A 19,658-nucleotide genomic window follows, 5' to 3' on the forward strand; every position below is an offset into this window, starting at 1 on the left:
TTTCTATCCTTGATCAGGTGGCGGATGTATTCACTAAAGCACTGCATGGTCCAAGGTTTAGTCAACTGCGTCACAAGCTCAGGGTCCTTACTCCCCATGAGCTTGAGGGGGGTAGTGAAATGTATTTTACATTTCTATTGTATTTTACCTTATGTTGCGTTGGTGTGACTGACTCATGTGAGTCTCTCTTTGGTTGTGTCTTTTTAATACTTCTCAGACTCATTTGAGAAGTGCGTGTTTTGCTTTTTAGTTTATCTCCTGAGATTTAGTTTCTCTTTCATAAAAAAAACTCTCTTCTGTAAAACTGAGAAAATGTAAAATCAAATCTTCAATATACAAGTTCAAGTTATTCAAGATTGTTATAACTTCATCATACCAGCTTATATTCATTACCAATTTTTACAGAAAACGTGAACATGCATGGAAACCGAAAGAAGATTATATATTGATTATGCATGATCAAGAAGAATAGAATTTTTATTCACTTTATCTTCGTTTCTCTCGATCAGTACGTAAAACATACCTATTATGAAGGGCATGGATTTCATTCCACCATACTTTATCTCCTCATTTTCATTTTCTCTACTACCATATTCCTTTTCTTCCATCGATCAAAAAAAAAAAAATTCCTTCTCTTCCTCCATTGATATGTAACTCTGCCTTTGTTTGGTTTCCATTGATCAAGTATCAAATCCAATTACCTCTAAATATCTTAAGCAACAATGAAAAAATTGAGTTTTTGAAAGCTCACTTGCACAGATTTTGTTGATCAGATTCTGGGGTCATTTAGTTGCAACATCTTCATGGCAGATGCAACAAAATACTTGTAATGTGTTTTTTTAGATGGGAATGAAATTTTATTAGGGTCTATATATGTTGATTGGCGATTTTAGATGACTGTTTAGATAATCGACCTTTGACCAGTTGACTTCTGTTATTGACATCTCTAAGTTGTTTTGAGGTTTGTGGCTAAAAATGGAAAGTCCTGACAATTTGGAAGCTTCAGCGAATTCAGTTCACATTATACTATTATAGCAAGTCACGTACCGTTTCAGAGTGTAAATTGCTACTGTCCGCTGCCGATTATCACATGTTTGCAAAAAAAAAAATAGAGCAAGCAGATCACCTATAAAAGATTATTTGCTAAACTTTTTGAGCATTTCCAGTGACAATGAAGAAAGTAACTGCGCATTTTCATCATGAAAGAATTTGTCAGTAGCCCCAAAGATATTCATCATTCTGGGGTACTAGAAGTAGATTTAGTCTTTCCATTAGAAAAAAACGAACCAGATGGCAGGTATGAAACTCCCGAATGGAACAATTTAAAAAATTCAAAGAAAAACATATTCAACAGATCAAAGCTACACCAAAAATCACTTAAACCACAATGGGACGAGTTTTCTTGTGTAGGTTTACAATGGAATCATGTGGGTATCAAATTTCATTTTACATCTTCAGGGGTCCCTCCCCTAAAACAACAGATAGCTCTTATAATTACATAAACAAAGATTAAACCCACTTTTGCTTATACTGAGAATCCGAGATACTGGAATACTAGGCTTTCTGCTATTTGAATGAGAGTATAATAGTAAACTTTCAGTAAGAAGACGAATGAGATTGGAAACCTTAGAAAGCTTAAAAGCACAAGATGAGTGATGCTTAAAGTGCAGATGTGGAGTTGGAGAAGCTTGTGTATACATTTGAATATGATCTCGTCAGATATGTCTCCATAGGAGGTAACGCAGGAACCCTTTTACCTTTCCTCAAGAGCTCTTGCAGATTGATCCTCTGTAGGGTTAAGACAGTTCTAGATTCCTTCCAAACAAATGCAAGGAGATCATCTTGAATTGCAAATAAAGAACCAGGCTTATATCCAGGATACCGAAAACCATAACCATCTGCGATACCTTCCCCTGTACAAGCATGTTTTATGTCCAGCCTAGCAAAATCTCCATCTGTCTGTAACGGGAATCGCTCTGTTCATAGCTCATCAACATTCACAATAAACATTGCCGAACCATTTGGATGATGAACATAATGGTTACCTTCTAAAATTTTGGTCGCCAGAAGTTGTTGCCCCTCGGATTCTTCATAAGAAAGCAAAAGAAAGAACAAGGCTTTTCCCTTGTCTTCACTAGGTGTACCAGGCGCCCAGCAAAAAGTTCCACCCCATAAGCCAGCATACTCTTGACCAGACTTTGGGTTCCACGTTGGCACTTTGTAGAGGGCATCATGCATCGTTGGCCATGCTCTTCTAGTATATGGCTTCAAAGCCGAGGCATGTAGACTGAGCTCTAATGTGTCACCCGACCAAAGAAACTGATGAAGCTGTGATGCATGCTTACTTTCCGAGATGAAAGGACCACTTTTTGATATCACAAGTCCCCCAGTCGGAATAAATTTGCAAAGTACTGGTGTCAGGCTCTCCTTCAAGCAAATGGCCACACTTCTTCTCTTCAAACTGTGCAAATGAATAGTATCATCTCCATTAGGCGATGCACCAGTACTACTTGGGGGTTCCAGACTCTTCTTTAGTTTGCTTGCAGCCACCCTAGTTGTATTTGATGGATTCCCAGACATTCTTTGCCAATCCATGTACCTGCCACCGCCTTTCTGATACACTTTCAAAAGTTGTAACCTTCGTTCTGACAAAAGCATCAAGTCTTTCTTTAAGCCATCACCTCCATCACCAAAGCGGGGGAGCAATGGGCCAGAAGCTAAATTAGGAAACCTCCAAACCTACTTGACTCATTGCAAGTTCAAGTAATTTTTGTCTGTCTTCAAATGTCAACCGGTTAAATACAAATACAGAACTGTTCTGCCCAGAAACCCTTTGTGACCTACTAAAACCACCTCCATGTGACCTATGAGTCCATCTCATAGACTCCCAATCCAAATGAGGATGACTAAGGCTCTTACTACGGAACAATTTACAACCATAACTCTTCATTCTTGGCTCAACCTCAAGTCACCAAAGATAAAAATACTCGCCATCTTTTTCTTGCCCGTGAAGGAGATGTTGGAATTATTAGGCATAATTCCTAATCAGTTGAACATAAATAAGGGAACTATGCCAAGCGTTGGCAGCAGGGTTATTACTTGGTTTCAAAAATAACCAACAAACAGTTCCTAACTTCCTGTTGTGTCATCTCCGAAAGGGTTAATGTCTGTTTGAGGACCAGACGTGGTGCCTCTTCGCAACAGACTCCTGTCTCTTCCTACAGTCACAATTTTCTCCTATAAAAATCTGATTTGGTTTCTTATTTCAAGGACATCAAAGTGTTTATTCCCTGTTTTGTGTCAAGTTCAGAGTGTCAAAAGAGGTTACATATTTGCACAATTTAGTTTGATGAGTCTTGATTGTTTGAAGTGCTGCATCAATCAAGAAGGAGATTGTTGTATCCTGGGAGACGAACGCCAATCAACCATACGGCATTATTGTGGGGGTGTAATCGTTTCAAGGACATAGGGAATTCTCTAGCCTCAATGAACTGTTTGCTATTTCTATTCCCTAATTCTATATGTCCTTTTCTTTTCAATTGTGTTATTGATTTGAATGCTTGAATTATGTTGAAACTGTGTTTAAGATATTCCCTGGAATGTTTATGAAGTTGGGTATTGAATGGAATACACCAACATTGCATTTGTAGCAAGCATAAGGGATGAATTGAACTAACATCAATTTACAGGTCTACTGCACTCAACATGTTTGTGAAAACGTCACAGTAGAACAAGTCCAAGTTTGTCCCTTTGTTATATTTGGTTGTGTCTTACTTATAACATATCTTGTATTGAGTATGCTAACTTGTCTTCTGTATTGTTACTTAGTACATTTTCCAACAATCTTAAAACGATTATAATTTATGAAATGTACTAAGTTATCCTCTACTTGGTTTTGTGATCATAGAAAAAGAAGAGAACAATGGCGTTGTGTAGTGACCGCCATGAACTTAAGGCGCAAGGACATCCCTCTAAAGCAAAAGTTTTGACAAGGATTAGCATGCAATTGTTGCGAAAAAGGTATGTGAAAATTTTAGAATTGTTTCTTCTGAATTTCACAAATTTGGGATCATTTTGGTGAATTTGGTAAAAGGTTCAGTTTGCACATCAGTTAGATATTCAGGTATATCTTTTTACTGAAAAGGAATTTGGGTTAATCCTTTTGGACGTGTATACACATTCTGATGATAATCCCCACCAAATTTCTGAATTTTTGGAATTGTGGAAGTATTTTTAGAAATTTGAGAAAGTTAAGTCTTGTTTCTGCAAAAATTCTGAAGAGCCGGAAAGTCAGCCTAGTTCAGAGTGATTATGTTATTACATATATGGTACCGGATGGTTATTGTGAAACCATTTTGGATGGTTAGTGTGAAACCATTGTACTGATACATGGTGCAGTACGCTAAGCAAAGACTAAGTTCATTTGGTCTTGACCTTATATCAACCAAAATATATGAAAATGTGTTGCCTTTGAACAAATTTGGAAGGATGCATTTTCTATATTGATTCGACTTTAAGACTAATACATATGAACTTCCACTTTGTACTCTGGACATTGTGGTATGTGGTTCCTGAATACATCCAAAGACTAGTCAGTAAACAAAATAATAGTGGATCAATTGAATGGTTTAAGTGTAACCATTTTCATAGTATTTAGCATATATGTATAGTTTGACTTTGCTAAACAACTATACTTTGGTTTTGGTCTTAAATGGATAGTAAGTTAGAAAGACTTGTTCCAACTTAACCAAAGAAAGGATATGTATGTGTCAAGTCCACCATGGTGTAAGTTTAACAGGGTTAAAGAACGTTAAACCTGTACCCAAGTGGAAATCCATAGTTTGGTCCAAATGGATTTGGTTTTCTAATGAAAACTAAAAGGAAAAGTTGGTGTTTTTTGGGTGACCCAGTTAATTAGCACAACCATAGAGATGGTTGATCGTTGTAACAGTATCTACTATGCTGGTGGTGCCCATTAGGTACTCATCTTAACTTTTGAGAAGTTTAAGTTTGAAAACTAAATGAAGCACAAAAACCACAAAGATAGTTGATGATTTGTGATAGTACTTACTGTACTATACTAAGTTCTGACCAACTGGTTGTGGACCAGTACCAAACTTAGTTTTGAGGTAATAAATCCTCCTACTGTGAGGGATTTATTTTTAAGTTTAATAATTTATGTTTTGCAATTGGGGCATGAGTGACAATGAAGCAGTAACTTGGATATAAGGGCAGAAGATCTAATATCCGAACTGAAGAGTTCAGGCATCACCAAATGCCGGTGTTTTGTGTTTTGCAAACATGAATTATAGCTGAATACTTGAACTTGGAATTGGCTATAAAAGTTGAAATCTCTAGAGAATAGTCTAGATAGACCGCGCGTAATAAGAATAAAATTCTGGATGTCTAGAGAAATGTTATCAAGGGGAATGGGTTTTAGCCTACTGAAACATGATCTTTCATAAAAGAAACTCTATGGGGTACTAGAAGTAGATTTAGTCTTTCCATTAGAAAAAAACGAACCAGATGGCAGGTATGAAACTCCCGAATGGAACAATTTAAAAAATTCAAAGAAAAACATATTCAACAGATCAAAGCTACACCAAAATCACTTAAACCACAATGGGACGAGTTTTCTTGTGTAGGTTTACAATGGAATCATGTGGGTATCAAATTTCATTTTACATCTTCAGGGGTCCCTCCCCTAAAACAACAGATAGCTCTTATAATTACATAAACAAAGATTAAACCCACTTTTGCTTATACTGAGAATCCGAGATACTGGAATACTAGGCTTTCTGCTATTTGAATGAGAGTATAATAGTAAACTTTCAGTAAGAAGACGAATGAGATTGGAAACCTTAGAAAGCTTAAAAGCACAAGATGAGTGATGCTTAAAGTGCAGATGTGGAGTTGGAGAAGCTTGTGTATACATTTGAATATGATCTCGTCAGATATGTCTCCATAGGAGGTAACGCAGGAACCCTTTTACCTTTCCTCAAGAGCTCTTGCAGATTGATCCTCTGTAGGGTTAAGACAGTTCTAGATTCCTTCCAAACAAATGCAAGGAGATCATCTTGAATTGCAAATAAAGAACCAGGCTTATATCCAGGATACCGAAAACCATAACCATCTGCGATACCTTCCCCTGTACAAGCATGTTTTATGTCCAGCCTAGCAAAATCTCCATCTGTCTGTAACGGGAATCGCTCTGTTCATAGCTCATCAACATTCACAATAAACATTGCCGAACCATTTGGATGATGAACATAATGGTTACCTTCTAAAATTTTGGTCGCCAGAAGTTGTTGCCCCTCGGATTCTTCATAAGAAAAAAAGAAAGAACAAGGCTTTTCCCTTGTCTTCACTAGGTGTACCAGGCGCCCAGCAAAAAGTTCCACCCCATAAGCCAGCATACTCTTGACCAGACTTTGGGTTCCACGTTGGCACTTTGTAGAGGGCATCATGCATCGTTGGCCATGCTCTTCTAGTATATGGCTTCAAAGCCGAGGCATGTAGACTGAGCTCTAATGTGTCACCCGACCAAAGAAACTGATGAAGCTGTGATGCATGCTTACTTTCCGAGATGAAAGGACCACTTTTTGATATCACAAGTCCCCCAGTCGGAAAAATTTGCAAAGTACTGGTGTCAGGCTCTCCTTCAAGCAAATGGCCACACTTCTTCTCTTCAAACTGTGCAAATGAATAGTATCATCTCCATTAGGCGATGCACCAGTACTACTTGGGGGTTCCAGACTCTTCTTTAGTTTGCTTGCAGCCACCCTAGTTGTATTTGATGGATTCCCAGACATTCTTTGCCAATCCATGTACCTGCCACCGCCTTTCTGATACACTTTCAAAAGTTGTAACCTTCGTTCTGACAAAAGCATCAAGTCTTTCTTTAAGCCATCACCTCCATCACCAAAGCGGGGGAGCAATGGGCCAGAAGCTAAATTAGGAAACCTCCAAACCTACTTGACTCATTGCAAGTTCAAGTAATTTTTGTCTGTCTTCAAATGTCAACCGGTTAAATACAAATACAGAACTGTTCTGCCCAGAAACCCTTTGTGACCTACTAAAACCACCTCCATGTGACCTATGAGTCCATCTCATAGACTCCCAATCCAAATGAGGATGACTAAGGCTCTTACTACGGAACAATTTACAACCATAACTCTTCATTCTTGGCTCAACCTCAAGTCACCAAAGATAAAAATACTCGCCATCTTTTTCTTGCCCGTGAAGGAGATGTTGGAATTATTAGGCATAATTCCTAATCAGTTGAACATAAATAAGGGAACTATGCCAAGCGTTGGCAGCAGGGTTATTACTTGGTTTCAAAAATAACCAACAAACAGTTCCTAACTTCCTGTTGTGTCATCTCCGAAAGGGTTAATGTCTGTTTGAGGACCAGACGTGGTGCCTCTTCGCAACAGACTCCTGTCTCTTCCTACAGTCACAATTTTCTCCTATAAAAATCTGATTTGGTTTCTTATTTCAAGGACATCAAAGTGTTTATTCCCTGTTTTGTGTCAAGTTCAGAGTGTCAAAAGAGGTTACATATTTGCACAATTTAGTTTGATGAGTCTTGATTGTTTGAAGTGCTGCATCAATCAAGAAGGAGATTGTTGTATCCTGGGAGACGAACGCCAATCAACCATACGGCATTATTGTGGGGGTGTAATCGTTTCAAGGACATAGGGAATTCTCTAGCCTCAATGAACTGTTTGCTATTTCTATTCCCTAATTCTATATGTCCTTTTCTTTTCAATTGTGTTATTGATTTGAATGCTTGAATTATGTTGAAACTGTGTTTAAGATATTCCCTGGAATGTTTATGAAGTTGGGTATTGAATGGAATACACCAACATTGCATTTGTAGCAAGCATAAGGGATGAATTGAACTAACATCAATTTACAGGTCTACTGCACTCAACATGTTTGTGAAAACGTCACAGTAGAACAAGTCCAAGTTTGTCCCTTTGTTATATTTGGTTGTGTCTTACTTATAACATATCTTGTATTGAGTATGCTAACTTGTCTTCTGTATTGTTACTTAGTACATTTTCCAACAATCTTAAAACGATTATAATTTATGAAATGTACTAAGTTATCCTCTACTTGGTTTTGTGATCATAGAAAAAGAAGAGAACAATGGCGTTGTGTAGTGACCGCCATGAACTTAAGGCGCAAGGACATCCCTCTAAAGCAAAAGTTTTGACAAGGATTAGCATGCAATTGTTGCGAAAAAGGTATGTGAAAATTTTAGAATTGTTTCTTCTGAATTTCACAAATTTGGGATCATTTTGGTGAATTTGGTAAAAGGTTCAGTTTGCACATCAGTTAGATATTCAGGTATATCTTTTTACTGAAAAGGAATTTGGGTTAATCCTTTTGGACGTGTATACACATTCTGATGATAATCCCCACCAAATTTCTGAATTTTTGGAATTGTGGAAGTATTTTTAGAAATTTGAGAAAGTTAAGTCTTGTTTCTGCAAAAATTCTGAAGAGCCGGAAAGTCAGCCTAGTTCAGAGTGATTATGTTATTACATATATGGTACCGGATGGTTATTGTGAAACCATTTTGGATGGTTAGTGTGAAACCATTGTACTGATACATGGTGCAGTACGCTAAGCAAAGACTAAGTTCATTTGGTCTTGACCTTATATCAACCAAAATATATGAAAATGTGTTGCCTTTGAACAAATTTGGAAGGATGCATTTTCTATATTGATTCGACTTTAAGACTAATACATATGAACTTCCACTTTGTACTCTGTTGGACATTGTGGTATGTGGTTCCTGAATACATCCAAAGACTAGTCAGTAAACAAAATAATAGTGGATCAATTGAATGGTTTAAGTGTAACCATTTTCATAGTATTTAGCATATATGTATAGTTTGACTTTGCTAAACAACTATACTTTGGTTTTGGTCTTAAATGGATAGTAAGTTAGAAAGACTTGTTCCAACTTAACCAAAGAAAGGATATGTATGTGTCAAGTCCACCATGGTGTAAGTTTAACAGGGTTAAAGAACGTTAAACCTGTACCCAAGTGGAAATCCATAGTTTGGTCCAAATGGATTTGGTTTTCTAATGAAAACTAAAAGGAAAAGTTGGTGTTTTTTGGGTGACCCAGTTAATTAGCACAACCATAGAGATGGTTGATCGTTGTAACAGTATCTACTATGCTGGTGGTGCCCATTAGGTACTCATCTTAACTTTTGAGAAGTTTAAGTTTGAAAACTAAATGAAGCACAAAAACCACAAAGATAGTTGATGATTTGTGATAGTACTTACTGTACTATACTAAGTTCTGACCAACTGGTTGTGGACCAGTACCAAACTTAGTTTTGAGGTAATAAATCCTCCTACTGTGAGGGATTTATTTTTAAGTTTAATAATTTATGTTTTGCAATTGGGGCATGAGTGACAATGAAGCAGTAACTTGGATATAAGGGCAGAAGATCTAATATCCGAACTGAAGAGTTCAGGCATCACCAAATGCCGGTGTTTTGTGTTTTGCAAACATGAATTATAGCTGAATACTTGAACTTGGAATTGGCTATAAAAGTTGAAATCTCTAGAGAATAGTCTAGATAGACCGCGCGTAATAAAGAATAAAATTCTGGATGTCTAGAGAAATGTTATCAAGGGGAATGGGTTTTAGCCTACTGAAACATGATCTTTCATAAAAGAAACTCTATGGGGTACTAGAAGTAGATTTAGTCTTTCCATTAGAAAAAAACGAACCAGATGGCAGGTATGAAACTCCCGAATGGAACAATTTAAAAAATTCAAAGAAAAACATATTCAACAGATCAAAGCTACACCAAAAATCACTTAAACCACAATGGGACGAGTTTTCTTGTGTAGGTTTACAATGGAATCATGTGGGTATCAAATTTCATTTTACATCTTCAGGGGTCCCTCCCCTAAAACAACAGATAGCTCTTATAATTACATAAACAAAGATTAAACCCACTTTTGCTTATACTGAGAATCCGAGATACTGGAATACTAGGCTTTCTGCTATTTGAATGAGAGTATAATAGTAAACTTTCAGTAAGAAGACGAATGAGATTGGAAACCTTAGAAAGCTTAAAAGCACAAGATGAGTGATGCTTAAAGTGCAGATGTGGAGTTGGAGAAGCTTGTGTATACATTTGAATATGATCTCGTCAGATATGTCTCCATAGGAGGTAACGCAGGAACCCTTTTACCTTTCCTCAAGAGCTCTTGCAGATTGATCCTCTGTAGGGTTAAGACAGTTCTAGATTCCTTCCAAACAAATGCAAGGAGATCATCTTGAATTGCAAATAAAGAACCAGGCTTATATCCAGGATACCGAAAACCATAACCATCTGCGATACCTTCCCCTGTACAAGCATGTTTTATGTCCAGCCTAGCAAAATCTCCATCTGTCTGTAACGGGAATCGCTCTGTTCATAGCTCATCAACATTCACAATAAACATTGCCGAACCATTTGGATGATGAACATAATGGTTACCTTCTAAAATTTTGGTCGCCAGAAGTTGTTGCCCCTCGGATTCTTCATAAGAAAGCAAAAGAAAGAACAAGGCTTTTCCCTTGTCTTCACTAGGTGTACCAGGCGCCCAGCAAAAAGTTCCACCCCATAAGCCAGCATACTCTTGACCAGACTTTGGGTTCCACGTTGGCACTTTGTAGAGGGCATCATGCATCGTTGGCCATGCTCTTCTAGTATATGGCTTCAAAGCCGAGGCATGTAGACTGAGCTCTAATGTGTCACCCGACCAAAGAAACTGATGAAGCTGTGATGCATGCTTACTTTCCGAGATGAAAGGACCACTTTTTGATATCACAAGTCCCCCAGTCGGAATAAATTTGCAAAGTACTGGTGTCAGGCTCTCCTTCAAGCAAATGGCCACACTTCTTCTCTTCAAACTGTGCAAATGAATAGTATCATCTCCATTAGGCGATGCACCAGTACTACTTGGGGGTTCCAGACTCTTCTTTAGTTTGCTTGCAGCCACCCTAGTTGTATTTGATGGATTCCCAGACATTCTTTGCCAATCCATGTACCTGCCACCGCCTTTCTGATACACTTTCAAAAGTTGTAACCTTCGTTCTGACAAAAGCATCAAGTCTTTCTTTAAGCCATCACCTCCATCACCAAAGCGGGGGAGCAATGGGCCAGAAGCTAAATTAGGAAACCTCCAAACCTACTTGACTCATTGCAAGTTCAAGTAATTTTTGTCTGTCTTCAAATGTCAACCGGTTAAATACAAATACAGAACTGTTCTGCCCAGAAACCCTTTGTGACCTACTAAAACCACCTCCATGTGACCTATGAGTCCATCTCATAGACTCCCAATCCAAATGAGGATGACTAAGGCTCTTACTACGGAACAATTTACAACCATAACTCTTCATTCTTGGCTCAACCTCAAGTCACCAAAGATAAAAATACTCGCCATCTTTTTCTTGCCCGTGAAGGAGATGTTGGAATTATTAGGCATAATTCCTAATCAGTTGAACATAAATAAGGGAACTATGCCAAGCGTTGGCAGCAGGGTTATTACTTGGTTTCAAAAATAACCAACAAACAGTTCCTAACTTCCTGTTGTGTCATCTCCGAAAGGGTTAATGTCTGTTTGAGGACCAGACGTGGTGCCTCTTCGCAACAGACTCCTGTCTCTTCCTACAGTCACAATTTTCTCCTATAAAAATCTGATTTGGTTTCTTATTTCAAGGACATCAAAGTGTTTATTCCCTGTTTTGTGTCAAGTTCAGAGTGTCAAAAGAGGTTACATATTTGCACAATTTAGTTTGATGAGTCTTGATTGTTTGAAGTGCTGCATCAATCAAGAAGGAGATTGTTGTATCCTGGGAGACGAACGCCAATCAACCATACGGCATTATTGTGGGGGTGTAATCGTTTCAAGGACATAGGGAATTCTCTAGCCTCAATGAACTGTTTGCTATTTCTATTCCCTAATTCTATATGTCCTTTTCTTTTCAATTGTGTTATTGATTTGAATGCTTGAATTATGTTGAAACTGTGTTTAAGATATTCCCTGGAATGTTTATGAAGTTGGGTATTGAATGGAATACACCAACATTGCATTTGTAGCAAGCATAAGGGATGAATTGAACTAACATCAATTTACAGGTCTACTGCACTCAACATGTTTGTGAAAACGTCACAGTAGAACAAGTCCAAGTTTGTCCCTTTGTTATATTTGGTTGTGTCTTACTTATAACATATCTTGTATTGAGTATGCTAACTTGTCTTCTGTATTGTTACTTAGTACATTTTCCAACAATCTTAAAACGATTATAATTTATGAAATGTACTAAGTTATCCTCTACTTGGTTTTGTGATCATAGAAAAAGAAGAGAACAATGGCGTTGTGTAGTGACCGCCATGAACTTAAGGCGCAAGGACATCCCTCTAAAGCAAAAGTTTTGACAAGGATTAGCATGCAATTGTTGCGAAAAAGGTATGTGAAAATTTTAGAATTGTTTCTTCTGAATTTCACAAATTTGGGATCATTTTGGTGAATTTGGTAAAAGGTTCAGTTTGCACATCAGTTAGATATTCAGGTATATCTTTTTACTGAAAAGGAATTTGGGTTAATCCTTTTGGACGTGTATACACATTCTGATGATAATCCCCACCAAATTTCTGAATTTTTGGAATTGTGGAAGTATTTTTAGAAATTTGAGAAAGTTAAGTCTTGTTTCTGCAAAAATTCTGAAGAGCCGGAAAGTCAGCCTAGTTCAGAGTGATTATGTTATTACATATATGGTACCGGATGGTTATTGTGAAACCATTTTGGATGGTTAGTGTGAAACCATTGTACTGATACATGGTGCAGTACGCTAAGCAAAGACTAAGTTCATTTGGTCTTGACCTTATATCAACCAAAATATATGAAAATGTGTTGCCTTTGAACAAATTTGGAAGGATGCATTTTCTATATTGATTCGACTTTAAGACTAATACATATGAACTTCCACTTTGTACTCTGTTGGACATTGTGGTATGTGGTTCCTGAATACATCCAAAGACTAGTCAGTAAACAAAATAATAGTGGATCAATTGAATGGTTTAAGTGTAACCATTTTCATAGTATTTAGCATATATGTATAGTTTGACTTTGCTAAACAACTATACTTTGGTTTTGGTCTTAAATGGATAGTAAGTTAGAAAGACTTGTTCCAACTTAACCAAAGAAAGGATATGTATGTGTCAAGTCCACCATGGTGTAAGTTTAACAGGGTTAAAGAACGTTAAACCTGTACCCAAGTGGAAATCCATAGTTTGGTCCAAATGGATTTGGTTTTCTAATGAAAACTAAAAGGAAAAGTTGGTGTTTTTTGGGTGACCCAGTTAATTAGCACAACCATAGAGATGGTTGATCGTTGTAACAGTATCTACTATGCTGGTGGTGCCCATTAGGTACTCATCTTAACTTTTGAGAAGTTTAAGTTTGAAAACTAAATGAAGCACAAAAACCACAAAGATAGTTGATGATTTGTGATAGTACTTACTGTACTATACTAAGTTCTGACCAACTGGTTGTGGACCAGTACCAAACTTAGTTTTGAGGTAATAAATCCTCCTACTGTGAGGGATTTATTTTTAAGTTTAATAATTTATGTTTTGCAATTGGGGCATGAGTGACAATGAAGCAGTAACTTGGATATAAGGGCAGAAGATCTAATATCCGAACTGAAGAGTTCAGGCATCACCAAATGCCGGTGTTTTGTGTTTTGCAAACATGAATTATAGCTGAATACTTGAACTTGGAATTGGCTATAAAAGTTGAAATCTCTAGAGAATAGTCTAGATAGACCGCGCGTAATAAAGAATAAAATTCTGGATGTCTAGAGAAATGTTATCAAGGGGAATGGGTTTTAGCCTACTGAAACATGATCTTTCATAAAAGAAACTCTATGGGGTACTAGAAGTAGATTTAGTCTTTCCATTAGAAAAAAACGAACCAGATGGCAGGTATGAAACTCCCGAATGGAACAATTTAAAAAATTCAAAGAAAAACATATTCAACAGATCAAAGCTACACCAAAAATCACTTAAACCACAATGGGACGAGTTTTCTTGTGTAGGTTTACAATGGAATCATGTGGGTATCAAATTTCATTTTACATCTTCAGGGGTCCCTCCCCTAAAACAACAGATAGCTCTTATAATTACATAAACAAAGATTAAACCCACTTTTGCTTATACTGAGAATCCGAGATACTGGAATACTAGGCTTTCTGCTATTTGAATGAGAGTATAATAGTAAACTTTCAGTAAGAAGACGAATGAGATTGGAAACCTTAGAAAGCTTAAAAGCACAAGATGAGTGATGCTTAAAGTGCAGATGTGGAGTTGGAGAAGCTTGTGTATACATTTGAATATGATCTCGTCAGATATGTCTCCATAGGAGGTAACGCAGGAACCCTTTTACCTTTCCTCAAGAGCTCTTGCAGATTGATCCTCTGTAGGGTTAAGACAGTTCTAGATTCCTTCCAAACAAATGCAAGGAGATCATCTTGAATTGCAAATAAAGAACCAGGCTTATATCCAGGATACCGAAAACCATAACCATCTGCGATACCTTCCCCTGTACAAGCATGTTTTATGTCCAGCCTAGCAAAATCTCCATCTGTCTGTAACGGGAATCGCTCTGTTCATAGCTCATCAACATTCACAATAAACATTGCCGAACCATTTGGATGATGAACATAATGGTTACCTTCTAAAATTTTGGTCGCCAGAAGTTGTTGCCCCTCGGATTCTTCATAAGAAAGCAAAAGAAAGAACAAGGCTTTTCCCTTGTCTTCACTAGGTGTACCAGGCGCCCAGCAAAAAGTTCCACCCCATAAGCCAGCATACTCTTGACCAGACTTTGGGTTCCACGTTGGCACTTTGTAGAGGGCATCATGCATCGTTGGCCATGCTCTTCTAGTATATGGCTTCAAAGCCGAGGCATGTAGACTGAGCTCTAATGTGTCACCCGACCAAAGAAACTGATGAAGCTGTGATGCATGCTTACTTTCCGAGATGAAAGGACCACTTTTTGATATCACAAGTCCCCCAGTCGGAATAAATTTGCAAAGTACTGGTGTCAGGCTCTCCTTCAAGCAAATGGCCACACTTCTTCTCTTCAAACTGTGCAAATGAATAGTATCATCTCCATTAGGCGATGCACCAGTACTACTTGGGGGTTCCAGACTCTTCTTTAGTTTGCTTGCAGCCACCCTAGTTGTATTTGATGGATTCCCAGACATTCTTTGCCAATCCATGTACCTGCCACCGCCTTTCTGATACACTTTCAAAAGTTGTAACCTTCGTTCTGACAAAAGCATCAAGTCTTTCTTTAAGCCATCACCTCCATCACCAAAGCGGGGGAGCAATGGGCCAGAAGCTAAATTAGGAAACCTCCAAACCTACTTGACTCATTGCAAGTTCAAGTAATTTTTGTCTGTCTTCAAATGTCAACCGGTTAAATACAAATACAGAACTGTTCTGCCCAGAAACCCTTTGTGACCTACTAAAACCACCTCCATGTGACCTATGAGTCCATCTCATAGACTCCCAATCCAAATGAGGATGACTAAGGCTCTTACTACGGAACAATTTACAACCATAACTCTTCATTCTTGGCTCAACCTCAAGTCACCAAAGATAAAAATACTCGCCATCTTTTTCTTGCCCGTGAAGGAGATGTTGGAATTATTAGGCATAATTCCTAATCAGTTGAACATAAATAAGGGAACTATGCCAAGCGTTGGCAGCAGGGTTATTACTTGGTTTCAAAAATAACCAACAAACAGTTCCTAACTTCCTGTTGTGTCATCTCCGAAAGGGTTAATGTCTGTTTGAGGACCAGACGTGGTGCCTCTTCGCAACAGACTCCTGTCTCTTCCTACAGTCACAATTTTCTCCTATAAAAATCTGATTTGGTTTCTTATTTCAAGGACATCAAAGTGTTTATTCCCTGTTTTGTGTCAAGTTCAGAGTGTCAAAAGAGGTTACATATTTGCACAATTTAGTTTGATGAGTCTTGATTGTTTGAAGTGCTGCATCAATCAAGAAGGAGATTGTTGTATCCTGGGAGACGAACGCCAATCAACCATACGGCATTATTGTGGGGGTGTAATCGTTTCAAGGACATAGGGAATTCTCTAGCCTCAATGAACTGTTTGCTATTTCTATTCCCTAATTCTATATGTCCTTTTCTTTTCAATTGTGTTATTGATTTGAATGCTTGAATTATGTTGAAACTGTGTTTAAGATATTCCCTGGAATGTTTATGAAGTTGGGTATTGAATGGAATACACCAACATTGCATTTGTAGCAAGCATAAGGGATGAATTGAACTAACATCAATTTACAGGTCTACTGCACTCAACATGTTTGTGAAAACGTCACAGTAGAACAAGTCCAAGTTTGTCCCTTTGTTATATTTGGTTGTGTCTTACTTATAACATATCTTGTATTGAGTATGCTAACTTGTCTTCTGTATTGTTACTTAGTACATTTTCCAACAATCTTAAAACGATTATAATTTATGAAATGTACTAAGTTATCCTCTACTTGGTTTTGTGATCATAGAAAAAGAAGAGAACAATGGCGTTGTGTAGTGACCGCCATGAACTTAAGGCGCAAGGACATCCCTCTAAAGCAAAAGTTTTGACAAGGATTAGCATGCAATTGTTGCGAAAAAGGTATGTGAAAATTTTAGAATTGTTTCTTCTGAATTTCACAAATTTGGGATCATTTTGGTGAATTTGGTAAAAGGTTCAGTTTGCACATCAGTTAGATATTCAGGTATATCTTTTTACTGAAAAGGAATTTGGGTTAATCCTTTTGGACGTGTATACACATTCTGATGATAATCCCCACCAAATTTCTGAATTTTTGGAATTGTGGAAGTATTTTTAGAAATTTGAGAAAGTTAAGTCTTGTTTCTGCAAAAATTCTGAAGAGCCGGAAAGTCAGCCTAGTTCAGAGTGATTATGTTATTACATATATGGTACCGGATGGTTATTGTGAAACCATTTTGGATGGTTAGTGTGAAACCATTGTACTGATACATGGTGCAGTACGCTAAGCAAAGACTAAGTTCATTTGGTCTTGACCTTATATCAACCAAAATATATGAAAATGTGTTGCCTTTGAACAAATTTGGAAGGATGCATTTTCTATATTGATTCGACTTTAAGACTAATACATATGAACTTCCACTTTGTACTCTGTTGGACATTGTGGTATGTGGTTCCTGAATACATCCAAAGACTAGTCAGTAAACAAAATAATAGTGGATCAATTGAATGGTTTAAGTGTAACCATTTTCATAGTATTTAGCATATATGTATAGTTTGACTTTGCTAAACAACTATACTTTGGTTTTGGTCTTAAATGGATAGTAAGTTAGAAAGACTTGTTCCAACTTAACCAAAGAAAGGATATGTATGTGTCAAGTCCACCATGGTGTAAGTTTAACAGGGTTAAAGAACGTTAAACCTGTACCCAAGTGGAAATCCATAGTTTGGTCCAAATGGATTTGGTTTTCTAATGAAAACTAAAAGGAAAAGTTGGTGTTTTTTGGGTGACCCAGTTAATTAGCACAACCATAGAGATGGTTGATCGTTGTAACAGTATCTACTATGCTGGTGGTGCCCATTAGGTACTCATCTTAACTTTTGAGAAGTTTAAGTTTGAAAACTAAATGAAGCACAAAAACCACAAAGATAGTTGATGATTTGTGATAGTACTTACTGTACTATACTAAGTTCTGACCAACTGGTTGTGGACCAGTACCAAACTTAGTTTTGAGGTAATAAATCCTCCTACTGTGAGGGATTTATTTTTAAGTTTAATAATTTATGTTTTGCAATTGGGGCATGAGTGACAATGAAGCAGTAACTTGGATATAAGGGCAGAAGATCTAATATCCGAACTGAAGAGTTCAGGCATCACCAAATGCCGGTGTTTTGTGTTTTGCAAACATGAATTATAGCTGAATACTTGAACTTGGAATTGGCTATAAAAGTTGAAATCTCTAGAGAATAGTCTAGATAGACCGCGCGTAATAAAGAATAAAATTCTGGATGTCTAGAGAAATGTTATCAAGGGGAATGGGTTTTAGCCTACTGAAACATGATCTTTCATAAAAGAAACTCTACCTTGTTGATTGGAGATCCCATGATCTTGGTGTGTGGGTAAAATACCTGATGGTCACGTGTCAACATCTCAATGGATGAATGCATGATGAGATGAGGAGATAGGAGCATCGAATCATCCTCTAAAAGGAGAGTTTGTCTCAGTCGAGGCACCTGTTACAGCATCACATGAATGACGCGTGTAAGGAGCAGTCTAATCCGCTCAGACAGTCAAGTCCAAAAAGGAAGACCGCATTTAATGAAGGATAAGGACGAGATGTGGGCCGATCTACATCGTGACGGAAGACTTGGACGATCTATACTACTACCCATAGGTGACAGAGCACAAGGTTCTCCTTAGAAAAACAGCGCGATGCGAAGAGGAGCGAGACAACTCGGAGGAAGAACCAGGCGAGCCATCACGAGGGATAGTATAGAACCAGTCCGAAGCAGCAAGACCGATGAATGACAGCTTACCAAGCTCGGACGATCAAGCCACCACGAGTTTATTTCGCATATAAATACCAGTCCATGTAGAAGGAGATGGAAAACTTATGTAAGATTAGATGGTCTTTCTATAGAGAATTCCTGAGAGAGATCTAGATAGAGAGAAAGTAAGAAATCTAGAAGAGATTTATAACTCTTTCAAGGGTAAGACCTTATAATCAATAAGAAAACATCTTCTTTCTCGTGGACGTAGGTCTTCATGGCCGAACCACGTTATATGCTTGTGTCAATCTTTACATTTCATACTCTTTACATCTTGTTCATCTTATATCTTGTATGTTTTAGTAGTTTTTAGTCTTTAATTTCACCTGGGTGTAGTCATCAGAAAATATGCAACTACATTTTGGCGCTAGAAACAGGGAGGTATGAAGATTTAATCTACCTCCCTAATAACAACTCTATATTGTTTTCATAATCTCCATAAGAGTGATGTTTCCTTCATACTACCGAGTAGAGTCCTGTCGGGATGAATGAGTATAGCTCGGACTCAAACATGATCTCCACGATCTGAGAAGTCTAGAAGAAACTCAAAATCAACAGATCTACGTGTTTTCACCTATTTTCTTTAAGATTTTTTGTTATGTCAAAGATTTTTAGGCCTTTCTCAAAGAGCTCCAGAGTGTTGTAGATCGGAGTAGAAATGAAGTTTAAACACTTCCGTGCTCAAACAATCTCCTCCATGAGAGAACTGGGAAGAGATGCTAGTCAGTAAACTACATAAGGAAAATATCACCTTATGAGAGTTGAAATGACGAATTTTTCATGATGTTCTTCATCAAACTCAAGATAGTCCAAGATCTCCTTATTAAGAACCTAAATCTAAGTCAAGGGTAAGGATTAATGAGTACATAATCAATCATCAAACTCAAAGTTTATCCAAAATCAAAAGTTAAAAGATGATGAGTGATGTTTCCTAGAATGGGAAGATATACTCAATCGTCATAATTTGGTTTTTTCCCCAATAAAGGTATAACGTGTTGAA

At 37.5% G+C, this 19,658-nt stretch overlaps 4 pseudogenes; all 4 read right to left on the bottom strand.

Moving 5' to 3' along the window:
• Positions 1-1,631: 1,631 nt before the first annotated feature.
• Positions 1,632-2,950, bottom strand: LOC113294015 (annotated as a pseudogene).
• A 2,916-nt stretch (positions 2,951-5,866) lies between these two features.
• Positions 5,867-7,182, bottom strand: LOC113294016 (annotated as a pseudogene).
• A 2,921-nt stretch (positions 7,183-10,103) lies between these two features.
• Positions 10,104-11,422, bottom strand: LOC113294018 (annotated as a pseudogene).
• A 2,921-nt stretch (positions 11,423-14,343) lies between these two features.
• Positions 14,344-15,662, bottom strand: LOC113294019 (annotated as a pseudogene).
• Between the last annotated feature and the right edge of the window lie 3,996 nt (positions 15,663-19,658).

Source organism: Papaver somniferum, chromosome 7 (genome assembly GCF_003573695.1).
Source record: "Papaver somniferum cultivar HN1 chromosome 7, ASM357369v1, whole genome shotgun sequence".
Taxonomy (NCBI): domain Eukaryota; kingdom Viridiplantae; phylum Streptophyta; class Magnoliopsida; order Ranunculales; family Papaveraceae; genus Papaver; species Papaver somniferum.